Source organism: Pinus tabuliformis, chromosome 4_1, assembly GCF_031772625.1.
Source record: "Pinus tabuliformis cultivar Carrire ecotype Pingquan chromosome 4_1, CPIR1, whole genome shotgun sequence".
NCBI lineage: Eukaryota > Viridiplantae > Streptophyta > Pinopsida > Pinales > Pinaceae > Pinus > Pinus tabuliformis.
The window spans coordinates 656841198-656856097 of record NC_142303.1 but is presented as its reverse complement, the minus strand read 5'-3'; positions in this window follow the sequence as shown (position 1 = coordinate 656856097).

The following is a 14900-nucleotide window of genomic DNA, read 5'->3' as shown; positions in this document are numbered from 1 at the left end:
TGCCTCCCCACTAAAACACCTTGTTCAATCGTGTTAAAGCATGTAAGGGAGCTGCAATTAAGGAAAAGTTAGAAATAAACTTTCTCCAATATTGTGCTGCTCCTAAGAAGCTCCTAACTTCTGTAGCAGATTTGGGTTTATGCCAGTTTACAATGACTGCCACCTTAGAGGGGTCTAGCTTCAATTCACCACCCCCTACTATATGTCCCAAATAATTCAAAGATGTTTTTCCAAATTCACATTTTGAGAGTTTAACATAAAGTTTTTCTCTTTTCAAAAAATCTAGTGTCTTCTTAACATGCTTTAAATGTTCTTCCCATGTTTTGCTAAATGTCATAATGTCATCCAGATACACAATAACAAAATCATCAAGAAAAGGTCTGAGTACATCATTCATTATTCTCATGAAAGTAGCAGGAGCATTAGTTAAGCCAAAAGGCATAACCAACCACTCATACAATCCCTACTTTGTTTTGAAAGCAGTCTTCCATGCATCTTGTTCTGCAACTCTGACCTGATGATATCCACTACACAAGTCTAAATAGAAAAAATAAACAACTTATTTTAATTGATCTAAGAGATCATCTACGCGAGCAAGGGGATAACGATTTTTTATTGTTATCTTATTCAGTGCTTAGTAATCAATGCACATTCTCCACGAGCCATCTTTTCTCACCAAAACGATTGGAGATCCACATGGTGATGTGCTAGGTCTGATGAACCCCTTCTCGAGAAACCCATGCACCCGCTTCTTGGTTTTTGCATTCTCTAAAGCGGACAACCTGTACATTCCAATGTTAGGCAATGGAGCATCTTGTTGCAAATTAATTTCATGCACTATTTCCTTTTTGGGTGGTAGACATTTAGGTTCTTGAAACAAGATATCATACTCTGAAACAACTTCTTCTAAATCAGCTTGTTGTTTAGCATCACAGCCCTCAAATACATTGGTTTTATTAGGTTTCTTTTCCTTTACAACCATCAGTAAAAATTGTTTGCATGAATTTATCATTTGTTTCATCTGCCCTGAGTTTATGAGAGTATAATTATTCTTGAGCCTATGAGCTCTTATAAAGTATTCAATTCCATCTTTAATGAGTAGATACTTGTTCTCAGCTCTATAGAAGATAGCTTTTCCGTCATACATGTAAGGACTTCCTAAAACAATTCCACATATATCCAAAGGAACTATGTCTAACTCAACCTCATCTATAAATGCTGACCCAAAAGAAAACTTGAGTTTACATTGTCTAGTCACTTGTAGTTGTGCTTTATCACTTAACCATCCTAATGGGTATGGTTTCTTGTGAGGTGTAGTGAGTAATCCCAATTTCTTTACAATTGCTTCAGAAATTAAGTTTACTTGTGAGCCACTTTCAAACAAAGTATCAATCTTTTAATGTTTGGAAATAACTCGAATATGGAAAAGCTCATGTCTTTTTCTCTCATTTTCTTCATCAATAGTATATTGTGCAGAATTACTAGTAGATGCTTTAGAATTCTTACCTGTTATACTTGTGGCTGCAATGGTTGTTTCATCGCCTAAGTCCGACCCCAAATACTTTTGAATAGCTACAACAATCTTCTTATTCTTGCCCTTGAACTTCTTAGGTATCAGCTCGGGATGCAGAATCCAATAGTGCTCATCATCATGCCCATCCTTCTTACAGTGAGTGCATGAAGACTTTCTCTTCTATGCAATGTTAGCCTTCCTTTCTTTCCATTTCTGTTTTCTTTTCTGATTATTCTTGCTTGCAGTGGGTTGGGATGATCCCCCAACTTCTGGGTTTCCATTCTTTCCTCTAGCTTCTAGATGCGTAGCTTGAACAGATACCGCATCTATACTGGTGGGATTAAGCATGAGGATAGTGTGCCTCATGTAGCTGTGTAGACCACCGATGTACTTCAACAGAGTCTCAGGTGAATCTAATGAGATTCCTAGAATCAATGCTCTCTTCCTAAATTCTTGGGTGTAACCTTGTACACTTTTCCCTTTCAATTGTCGAAGAGTTTTCCAGCTCATCAAGGCTTGCTGCATGTAGGCTAGTGGATAGAACTGCTTTTTGATTACAGAAACAAATTCACTCCAGAAAGAAATAATCTTACCATGTCTCTTCATGTCAACTTGGGTCCTGCCTTCCCACCAAACCAAGGCAGTGCCCCCAAGGCATAGGCTGGCCAGCTGAATCTTTCTCTTGTCTGAATTGATACTCTACACTCTGCAATAAACATCAATTTGTCTAATCCAATTGTCCAGCTTTTCTGCATTCAACTCTCCATCATATATTGGTAAATCAAATTTAACATCTAGTTTAATCAAAGATGTCTTCTTTTTATGTTCAGGGCTATTAGGAGGTGTGAGAAAGCTTTCTTCTTTCCCTTTGCCTTTTGAGTGGTCATGGAGGAGAGACTCTTCTTCTCCTTTATCTTGTTTGGAGCCTAATGAATCTTCATCTTTATGTTTTCTAAAGTACTTATACATTTCCTCTACCATGGACCTTATCACAAGGAAACTATCAATAAATTTAGGGTTTCACCCCACAGAACCTTCCTCTGACATTGTCTTCTGAGGATAGACTCTTCAAATATCAGGATTAGTTTCGACCAACTCTCCTTCTCCCAATTCGAGCTTTGATCTAGTTAGCATTCAACAGATAAATCCAACACAAGCTTGTCTAACCTTAGCAACATAGCCTCTGATACCACTTTATCTAAAAATCACTTATGAATGATCTCAATTAATTAATGTAGGTATTATAGACTCATGTGTTGGTGTGCCTATGTTATTTTAAGAAATGGATCGATAAGATTGCGAAATACACAGGCAATTGGAAAACAATAAGAGAAACACAACAAGAAAATGAGAAACACAATAATTTAATAAGGAGTTCACCCAATCCTCCTAGGCTATGTCTCCTAGTCCAGCTTTCAGTGGTGGCCTTCTTTATTGTGACTTTAAGAAGAGTTTTTAGAATGAGGAGGTCAATTTGAGTCTCCTGTAATAGATAATGCTCAGTAGGGTGGTACTTGGATTCCCCAAGCCACTAGAGTACACAGGCTCCCCCTTACCAAGTCTCAATCTCAATTGGTCTTAATGGGATGAGTCTAATTTGGTACTCAATTCTGGATAGATATCCTCACAGGGATTGCTTGAACATCTCAAGCCTTCTCGATTTTGTCTGTTCAATGTTGCCTTAGGTCTGCAGGTCAGCTCACTTTCTCTGTTCTCTTCTTCTTGCTTCACTCTCTATTCTGTCTCCTCTATCTCTCTCTGTTCTTTGTCTGTTCATGGCTTAAATCCAATCCATCCCTTGATTATTCATTTCCTCTTCCGTCTCTTTGGATCGCCTGCCTCTGTCCGCTGGAATTCCCTGCTTTTGTGTCATCGTCACTGTGTAACGTTTCACTGAGAGGTGGCCACTTGTCTCCCTACGAATTGCGCACCAGTTCTTCCTTGAATGGTCATTATTTCGGTTACTTTGTGAAATGATTCATCTGCTAACTCAGCGGTCAAATCAGACTTCAAACCTTTATGCGACGTATCTTATTTCTCCCTCGGGTCAGGTCATCCATCGGGTTGAACCTCCGCCATTTGATCTGGGGCCTCCAGATCCTATGGTCATCGCTTTTATCTCACGAGTGACTTGCTCGACCATTAGCCTACAATGGGAGTGATTTTCTCTCTCATCCGCGAGACACATGTCATTCAATGTATGGCATCAATTGGTCCTCTGCCAAACCCTCTTACCGCCCAAAATGCCTCCGATATTCCACCGGTTTTGGAGTGCGGGACCTGCCTGTTAGTTTTAGCACTTTTCAATGGTTTTACCTATTTTTCACATGACCGAGTGTGGGGGCTTTCCTTCTCTGAGGTTTTTACCCTGCAATGTGTGCTAATCGCGCATCAAAAACGACCTCTATTTTTTGATCTAGACTCCCTATCTGCTAGTTTGCACCACTGTGCGGTCTTCATGGGCCAACAGTCAGCGCACTTTGACTGAGGGTCCTTGTTGTTCCATGCTGGCTACAAACTGCCATTGTCTAGAGGTCCTTCCTGATAGCTCATTGTTCACAAGATTTTGGAGTCTGACATAATTTGGAACAGTCATAGAAACTCTAATAATTTTCAAGGATCCAATTCAGATCACCATCAAACTTCCTCATATCGATTTTTAAAATATGGTGGGTATTCAATCCAACATTAGAGTCTATGATATCATGATTAACATTTGTTTTGTTGTCATCATGAGTTTCCTTTAATACCCTTTCACCATTAGTGACCATTTCTTGTAGCAACTTATCAAATTTATCTTCAATTCTTCCATCTTATCATCCATGTCATTCATCTTAGCTTCCACCTTAGCGTCCATGCCATTCATATTAACTTCCATTCCATTCATCTTAACTTACATGCCATTCATATTAGTTTCCACGCCATTCATCTTCGCTTAATTTACCTTTAGTGAGAGTGAAATTTGTTGTACCTGGTCTTGTAATTTTAATATATCATGTTGCATTTCTTCCTCTTCTTCACGAGTCATGCTAGAGATTTTAGGTTTCTTACTAGGTGTTTCCATTTTAATTCTTTGGGGCATTAATTAATGCTAATAATTCTTCATTATTCCCTTTGAATTCCTTCAAACTAATTTTTCCAACTAATCTTATGCAAAATAAAAAAATTACACACCTTTTTTTCACTTTGTAGTAGCTCGATATTGAATCTATTGTGTCTCTCTAACCGTGAATCTTGAATATCTGAAATCTTGTCCTCCAGTAGCCATTTGAGTCCTCTTTCTAACTCCGCAAGTCTGATCAAGATTGGATTCTCCAAGGAAGAGTTATGCCAAATCTCCCACGGTGACCTGATTATAGACTAGTTCAGTAGAGTGAACTTGTATGACATGTCGCATCTGACTGTTTCCACCTTAGGTTCTAAAAATAATAGTCACGAAAAATAAAGTCCGTCCTCTTTCTATAAATTCTTACAAAAATTCAATTTGATATTCAGAGCTAAAGTTATGATGATTTTCGCAAGGTGACATGTTTGAAATGTAATTCTGGGGCCTACAAAAACCCTATCTTCCTCAGATCATATCTCGGAGAATATAGTGAGAGAAGCTCTAAAATTTAGACCTAAGGTTCAGCACGATTTTGTCTCAAATCGTTTTTTTTTTTCGTTTCCGAAACATCGCAGAAAAAAATTTATAGAGAAAATGCTACGATGTCCTGTTTGGAGCAGTGAAACCCTAGAATCCAAAGCTCTGATACCAAATGTTATGAAACCAACTGACAAAAAGATAGAAAAGATAGATCAACGCCTTAGAAATAAGCCTCTTCGAGTGGGAAACCTCCTTTACATTACACAAATGAACAATTCTTAGATGGTTCAAATGACAAAACCTCGTTTCTATATATAGGAGTCTCTAGGGTCACAATATAACCAAGCCGACCTAACAATAATAATATAAAGGAACAAAAATAATAATAGAGGGATTCTATGGGGCACAGTAATAACAATATGGGGACAATAGCGGCATAACAATATTAATAAGGGATACAACTACAATAGTAATGGGGGAATCACTAGTATTATAGGGACCTAACAGGTTCAATATGGTGTCACATGGGGTTTTGATCCTACATCATGGAAGAGGGCTGACTTGATCTTCCTGCGGAATTATAGTTTACAAATAAAAATTTATTTTCTTTCCATCCGATAGTCTCAATGGGAATTGTCTCAAATACAAAAAAAAAAATCTTTCATATGTCATAATGGGACATATTACAAATATAATTTTTTTTCTTTGCAATAATAAATAAAATGAGGAACCTAGTTACATTTTCCAACACTCCCTCTTAACTAGGGAGGTATTCATAATTACTTATCAAGATATTTTCATCTAAAGGAAGGGTTGTATATTGATAAGGATCTTCATCACAACCATCATTATCTGATGACCAAGGCCTTGCCACCATCAAAAAACACAACATGCTTTATCTCCACAAGATTAGAGCACATAATGATGGGAGGCCTTCCTACCTCTTTTCTTAAGCAAGCCACATACTCTATCTAGGATTACCACGTATGTCTAGGTCATATGAGCCTTCCAAAATACTATATCAGCAAGAAATATTAGTAGTATTGGACCAAACATGTCAACTCATAGAACCATTTCTTATTATAGTATCATCCAGAAACATTTGTCGTTCACACATTCTTTCCATGTCAATTTTACTTTACTTATGGCGGTTAGCCTTGGTCATAGTACACGACACAAAAATTTATATTCAAGATACTTATCCAATCTCTCATTCTCCATATTCATGTTCATGTACCCAACTTACGACAGTTTGTCCTAGCCATGTACATGAGACATGAATAATAGCATCACTCCCTCTCATCCAGGGAGGATACACATACTCACTCCCTATCAACCTAGGAGTAGTTATACCATCTCTACCTCTCAACCAGGGAGGACTCAACCCATCACTCCCTTTCAATTTAGGAAGAAAAACACCCTAACTCCCTCTTAACCAAGGAGGAGATATCCACAAGCCCACAACTTGTTCCAAAAACTATCAGTTTATTCATGGAGATTTCATCATAGCTTCTCAGCTCCAAATCACATATCATCATCATGTGTCTCAACCCATCATCATCCCTGGTTCTTTCAAACTCCTTTGTGAGCATCATGCTTAAGTACAACACAATTTTTCCATCATATATTGTTTCCAAGATCTATCCTATTTCTTAAGTCTTTCTCTGATGCATAAGAAGATAGTTAACCATGGAAAATTCTCAAACAAAAGTCATCAGTAATGTCACAACTATCTAAAATTACATGTATCAACAAATAATCAACTAGTTGTATGTATCATGATCATAAACAATAACATATCCTCTAAAAAAATTCTATCATATATCATCAACCATTTTTTCATCGGATCTATAGCTCAACTTAGTACACCATTCCCCCTTGAATCAAGGGAATGTCATTTCCCAACAAGATTTTACCAAGCCCCAATTTTAGCTAGAAATATATAATTACAAGATCCTCTGTCAAGTTCTAAAAACAAACATTCATGTCACATGGCTTTCTAAGAGAATTTTCCTACCTCTTACTCTTAGATTCCATGCAATATAACTTGCAACTTCATAAAACTTGTATTTACATCATTCGAAGAGTTAGGGTTTTCAAATACCATGTATTAGACCATTCATAACCAAATCTTCAACCAAATCATATTCAACAAATTATATATATCATTAAGATATAAATTCAAATTCAAATTTACCAAGACATCTACTTACTAAAGCTCTATGCACATGCCTCTGATACATACCAAGTGTATCAATCATAGTAGTCTTTTTGATTGTCATCCTTTACCTTGTTTCTTCTTTGTGAAGATCTGGTTCTTCTACAAGTCCAATCATCGTTTGTAAAATGACTTCCTTTATCATAGGTGCCTAAGGTCATCATCCTTCAAGAGTATGAACTTGGTTACAACTTTCTTTTCCTTGTACTTTCAATTTATTTCTATAGTCTAGATTTCCACAGTTGTCTCTTGTATGAACATTACTATCAAGTATTTTTCTCATCATCATCAAATTTTCACAACCACTATCACACTATCAATGGATATGATCCATGAGAGATGTCACGATATCAGTCTAAATCATTGTGCCACACAATCCCAAACTTAATTGTAGTGTCAATTGTGATACCACTACCATTTATCATGTCACGTATCATTCATTATCCATTTGTTGACTAGCTACTCAGAGAATTTGATACGAAGTATTTATCCGATCCACTACAGAACCATTGAGCCAAGAGTTGCAAGAAAATGCACCCTTTAGTAATGAGCCAAATAAGCCACATGGGAAAATTGTGTCATATATGCAAGCTTCCAAAATTTTGTGTGAGTCATAGTAGATAGAATCAAAGCGAATCCATGGAAATGTTATCCACTAAAGTTTGAATGTGAGCCATTAATTAATATGATTCTCATAATTTATTATATGACCCAGCAAGTCATAGATACGAGCTCCATCCAAAATATAATATTTATTAAAGAAAATCCATAGATTTATTGTGATTATATTCTACTATAATGTATGAACACTGAGATTCAATCATAGAGATGCAAATGTGATCTCCTCAGATATATTGTCTGTGAGTGATTGTAGTGTATTTTTTACTATATATAGAATGAGTCTAAAGTTTACATATTTTGAGAAACTAAATATATAAATTGAGTCTGTAATACATGCCATAGATCATTGTAATGTGAGCCATCATTGTGGATTAATCTTCAATATTAAATCACATAATTGTAAGGAAAGTTTTGAGAACAATATCATCAACTTTGACCTAAACATCCACCAGAAAATGATCTTCATCCTTCGTTCTTTTAAGCTTATCTCTAATACCATGTTTGAAAATCAAGGGTTTTGATCACCGTAAATTGATTTTGTTATTCTTGATAAGTACTTGTAAATTATCTAAGATTTCTTATTACTTTTTAGATGTTCTACTTATTCATCAAGCAAATATACAGTAATTCCAGTATGAAGGAAAGTAAATATCACTGAAACACAACACATAAGATAGAGATTTACCTTGTGAAAACCTCTCTCCTAGAGGAAAAAACCATGCAATACTTACTTATAACAATGAGAAATATCAAATTCAGCCTTGTCATCCAAGATCAATTCGAGCCCTCTCCAAACCAGGGCTCCCAAGTCCAGGTAAAACCTGGTCAAACCTTCCCCAACAAACCTTAGCCAATCGACTTCAAATTCTAGCAAGATGTTATAGTTCGACCTTGTAGCTATTAGACTGAAATTAGGACTTGTAGTAGGCCCATAAACTTGACCCCTATCAATAAAAAATCCCTTCCACACTTTCGAACAACTAGAGAGAGAAACTAGGTTAAAAACAAAAACCTTCTTCCCAAGAGCAGAAAATCTTCATTCGAGGTACTTGAGTCCTTACCCTTTTGAAATCATATTCTTTCTCATCTTCATATGGTTGTAGTAGATGTATCTAAGTGAAGACTGTGAATTATGTTAATGAGGTCTAAAGGCCTCTCTTATTTATATCTACCCATGGGGTTCAATGTGGTGCCACTTGGGGTCTTGAGCCTACATGATGGAGGAGGGCCGACTTGATCTTCCTGTGGACTTATATTTTACAAAATAAAAAATTATTTTCTTTTCTTCTGATAGTCTCAATGGGACTTATCTCAAATAAAAATAAATTTTCTTTCATATGTCACAATGGGACATATTATAAATATACTTTTTCTTCTTTACAATAATCAATAAAATGATAATATGAAGACTGAACCTAGTTACATTTTCCAAGAGACAAAACACTTGAACAAAGTCAAGGTTGTGTAAAGATGGAAACACGTTTATTTGTAAGGGCATGGAGCTACAAATCCATTGATGGATCCCCATAACCTCAGGGTTAGATTTGCTAATTAATTTATGGCATTATCGTAGGAAAAAATATAATATTTTTATCCTTATAATTAACTTAGCTTTTGCCACTACAAAATTTATCAGGATATCATGAGTAATGTTTCATATCAACAGAAGCATAAGAATTACAATCGAGATCATGTATCATTAGGGAAATTGTGAGGTAAAAAATGGGCCTCAAAACAAAACGTATAAAAAAAATCAAATTTATAAGAACCAATATGATTCAATATAGTGATGTCAACCATGGTGGATGATTCACCATTTTTGGAGTGAAATAGTAAAAAAAATAAAAATAAAATTTACTTTTTCAACTCATATTTTGAATTTATCTCCCTATGATTTTACTCAAATTTTGAGCGAGAGAAATTGATGGATGTGGAAATCAATTTTGCATCCAAAGAGTACCCATGTTGCATACTATCGATGAACACTAATAAACAAAAAATGTGAAATATATGGAAAATTTTGAAATACACAAAAAACATGATTGCAATCACATTTTTCATTTATTACACATTTTATTGTAGTAGTGTGCATCGAAAGTATGCAATATGGGTACTCCTTCTATAAAAAACTAAATTCCACATCAAAAGAGTACTCCCACTCAAAATTTGAGTAAAATCATAGGAAGATAAGATGAAAATACGAGCTGGATTTAATAGTTTTTTCTCTTTTCGCTCTAAAACTTTATGAAGTAGTCTAATCTTATTTTATGATTTCCAATATTATTTTGTAATATTCCTTAGGAGGCCCATTTCTAGACCTCAATATTTCTCTAATTAACACTCTTAAAAAACTTGCAGATATATTGACATCATTAATTTCAAGGTTAAACCAAGGATGTACCACAACTGATCGTCGAGTCATGGAAGAAAGAATGCATTCATTCAAAACAAGGTTGGGAACAAAAAGTTTTATTTTCCATCTCCTTCATCACTAACTATAGATACATAGTAGCAAGGGCCTATGACAAAATTGATTCAAAACTACCTTTATAGGTGAATCAAGGGTAGGGGAAGACTATGGTTCGAGTGTATTTTTATTTAAACTTAACCATGATGAATATCGATAAGAGCATGTGCCCAGTGTCCCATAAGCAGAGTACCATGAAGGAAATAAATGCATCAATAAGGAATAGGAATATTACCCAATGTCGCGTGGAAAGTCCCACATCCTCAACCAACTATGCATTCAATTATGAGGCAAACTAATGCAAAATCATACCACAAATGTGATTTTGGAACTAAGTTGGTGACTTTAACTTTTCACACAACCACAGACGAGCTGCAGCTAGATTCCCTTACAGTCATCACCCCCATGCTAAATTCTAGAGTGTGAGTGAGGAATTCCTAATGTAGATAATTACAATCAGGATTTCAAATGTCCATTCACCTCTGACTAACGACTACAACACCCAAATGTTGCAGAGGGACCTTCCAAAAATCTCACTCATTTTGGTTTTGATCAAAACATCCCCCTTCTTGGAATGTGTAACTCTCTCCTTATCTGTTTGGTCCTCTTAGCTATACTTCCTATTGGTGATTTTTCTATCCTGGCCAAGCTCTTCTGAGCCAAACCCGTTTACTCCACTTATCTGCCTATCCGCTACCACTTGTTTTTTTTTGGTTGGTTTTCCTTTTGTCATCCTTGGTTTGCCTATTAATCTTGAAAGCTAATTACTAATGTGCCACTTGGTCCCCCATCCCTTGTTTACCAGCTATCAACCCCCATTGTTATTACCAAGTTATTCAACATCCAAAATAGTCTTCCCCCTTCATCTCAACTTTGGAATCTCTGACCCCAACTTAACCCCCTTTAATTTAATTTAATTACAATGCTTAAAATAAGCGGAAAAATCTAACCATGTGTATTGCAAGATTATTCTGTGAACTAGACTTGAATAGAGTATAATTCTTGGTCATCTTAGCCTGGATATTGATGTGTAAGAGTTTATTCATCCTGTTCTCTAGTGATGAAGGAAACTCAAGTTCAACTCCCTCTACATTGACACATAGTAAATATTTTTTTCCACATCGAAGTTTATTTCAACTTGATTGTTCAAATGTATGGCTAGAAGATTATTTTTCTTTTTATCCTTATTGCAGTTCTTTAAGTTCAGTTCTAGTTCTAGTTTCTAAAATTTTACTTAGTGTAACCATCAATATTGCAACGGTTTTTATGGAAGCTAATATCCTTACATTATTTGTGAAATGGCTATCATCTTTTTATCCTTCCCCACTTTCCACTTTTTATTTCCCTCCCTCGAAGTTTTCTGCTGCTCTTTATACTTATAACCACTTGGTTACCCCTTCTTGTGGGTTATTTTTTTTATATATACTTTTTGTTTGTACACATGTCTTTTTCATCCATATTGAATCATTATATTACTTTTCATCCATATTGATGCTTTCAGGGAAACAATTAGAGGAATCAACTGAGGGGGCATTTTTATTATGTGTCCTAGTTTAGGGAATTGAGGACTGAAACATTTCAACAATATTCTGAGGCCTCAAATGAAGTCTTTTGGGGTATTAAAACTCTCACTTATTCTATACCTCCGAAAATTATTCTACTCTTAGATATATTTCCAATGGTATAAGAAATACATCAATCAGTGTCTATTGCAAAGGTTATGCTACCTAGAAGTTAACCTTCTTATTTGACCATCTTGATCTAAGAGAGTATACTAGAGGGGGGTTTAGTGTATGTAACATCCTATTAAGGCACAATTCACAAGTAAATCCACAATGAATGCCTTATACTTTGTACTTGCATTATTTCCATTTAAGTAAAAAAGAGAGAGCAAAGCAACTTGATCTTTTGTCGGGTTTTGTACCACAACGATTTACTAAAACATATCTTGCATTCTTTGTGTTTAGTCTGTGATTTTATTTTGTTGTTCTATATTTTCCATATTACATAAAAAAACAAAAAATGATAATTAATAAATATGGAATCCAAGGAAATCAACCCTCATAATATAGATTTCAATATATTTTTATCAAATCTACTGTGATGAATTTTCTAGCAAAACACCCATTGCAATTTACAGGTCACTCATTAACTCTCCTTGGCTTGAAAATCATCACTTTATCTCATATATGACTATATGAGCAGTACATATAGGTTCAAGAGAGATACCTATCATGATGGCCATGTTTTTGAACTAATGGTGTACTTTGTAAAAAAATTTCTTACCTCTGCTTGAAGCAGTGCCACCAGATCCATTGGTTCCCTAAATACCCAATAAAGTAGAATTAGGACTTATTTAAGAGCTTTTGGTCCTCCCACCTAGTTACTAGTAGATCAAACCCAAAACAAATTGTTTAAGTATGGATTTCCCACCCAGTTAAAGCATGGCCCTAAAACTTAAGGCTAGAAAGTTATATTTTTTGTTCTTCATTTTGAGGTGAACATTGGAAAAAAATTCTAGTTGCTGCAACCAATCATTCAATTTTAGTGCATTTATCTAACCTTGGTATGGCTTTATGTTCACTTTTTCTTCAATAGTTAATAGGTTTTGTAAATTGGTTAATGGCACTGGAACTTTGTTGCTTTTTTCTGGGTTCTTCCATTGACTCCTTTTCTATGTCTTCAAGTGTCTTGATTTCCCCTCTAATGCAAAATTTGAGTTAGAACCTCTCGGTTATTTGTGTAGTCCAAGATTTTTGTTATATATATATATATATATATATATATATATATATATATAATAATAATAATTAGTTTGAAGAGGCATGTCTTAAAGAACATGACCATTCATGAAGGGGCAACTGCCTAGGTATATAAGTGGGTCCTCATTTATAATCAATCATATCTCATCTCATATATCTCATATCTCTTATACATTCAACATTATTATATATAAATATTTTACTTGTCCTGTAATGGATGTTTACATATTTCAGATATTCTGAATATTCCACTGCATATACAAACATTGTTTGTTACATTGGTATCAAAGTTGTTCAACCCTCTAATGACTTAACTACTACATATAGCCAGTCTGATTCGAAATTTGTCCATCAACTCTTCATCAAGTTCGTTGCCATTCTATTAAGGCTTTTAGTTGTACAACTTTGGAGATTCTTCATTCTTCTATCAAGCCTTTACAATATATATATATATATATATATATATATATATATATATATATATATATATATATATATATATATATATATATATATATATATATATATATATATATATAATAATAATAATAATAAATAAAATGAAGTTGCAATGAAAATCGACTGGCATTACCATAATTGTTAGACACATGCACAAACTTCTTCCACTGCCACTGAATTCTGCCATCATCCCCTACTCCACTTTTTTCAGTCCTTCCACAACTCACCGCACAAAATTTTTTCATCTATAGTTTAACAAAAGAAACAAAAAAATTGTTGCATATGTAGATTAGATATGAAATTAAAGACCTTCTAAAAGTTTTGCTTGTGCATAACAAGCAAAGGGGTTGACTATCAAAGCCCATCCATATGCAGGTGGAACAAACAATCCCATATAACATTGTATGAAATCAAAGGAAAAAATATAATAATAATAATAATAATTGTGGAGTAAAACATGACAATCAAATTTTTGGACCAATCCACATTTGTTATGGATAGATACCAACCTACATCCATCTAACTCCAGATCTATTATGCGCCGAGAGGGATCAAATCCGTTGAGGTGCAAACCTTCTTTTTGGAGTGTAGAATTCGAGGAAAGGTTTGCACCTAGAGGGATTGGATACCTCTCAACGCATGATAGATCCGAAGTTAAATGGATCTAGGCTGGTTCCGGCTGAAGGCAACAATGTCATATTTTCAGATTATCATTATTATGTATATGTTTGAAATAAAAATTAATCCTTTGAAATTTACATTATGTTTCCTTTGCCTGAAAGAACCATATAATTATGTTCTTTAATTTAGTCTATGTTTCTTTCCTTAAATGGTTTGTACATCTGTGTTTGGATGTTTTGATTGGTTTGTTTGCATCTAGGTTTGGATGTTTGACTGGTTTGTGTTTTTTTGTGTTTGGATTTGGATGGTAATGTTTGTGAATGTTACAATTTTTGTGTTATATTTCTATATGTGTATGTAATTGTTTATTAGTAATTAGTTGGTGATGAATAAGGAAGAAAATCTTGTCAATAACTTGCAGGAGGATTGATATTGCACATCTATTTCATTAAATTTTAGGTATCACAGTTTCTGAAAACTAATTAATTCTTAATAGTGTCCCTCTAGGTATTACTAAATATATTTGTAAGAGTAGTTTTAATTTTAAATTTGTTGGGTTGCCTCAATCTGTTGAGATGATAGATATTGATAATAACTTTAATTATGAAATATGATGAAATAAAAATTTTGAATGCAAAATGACAATGTAATAG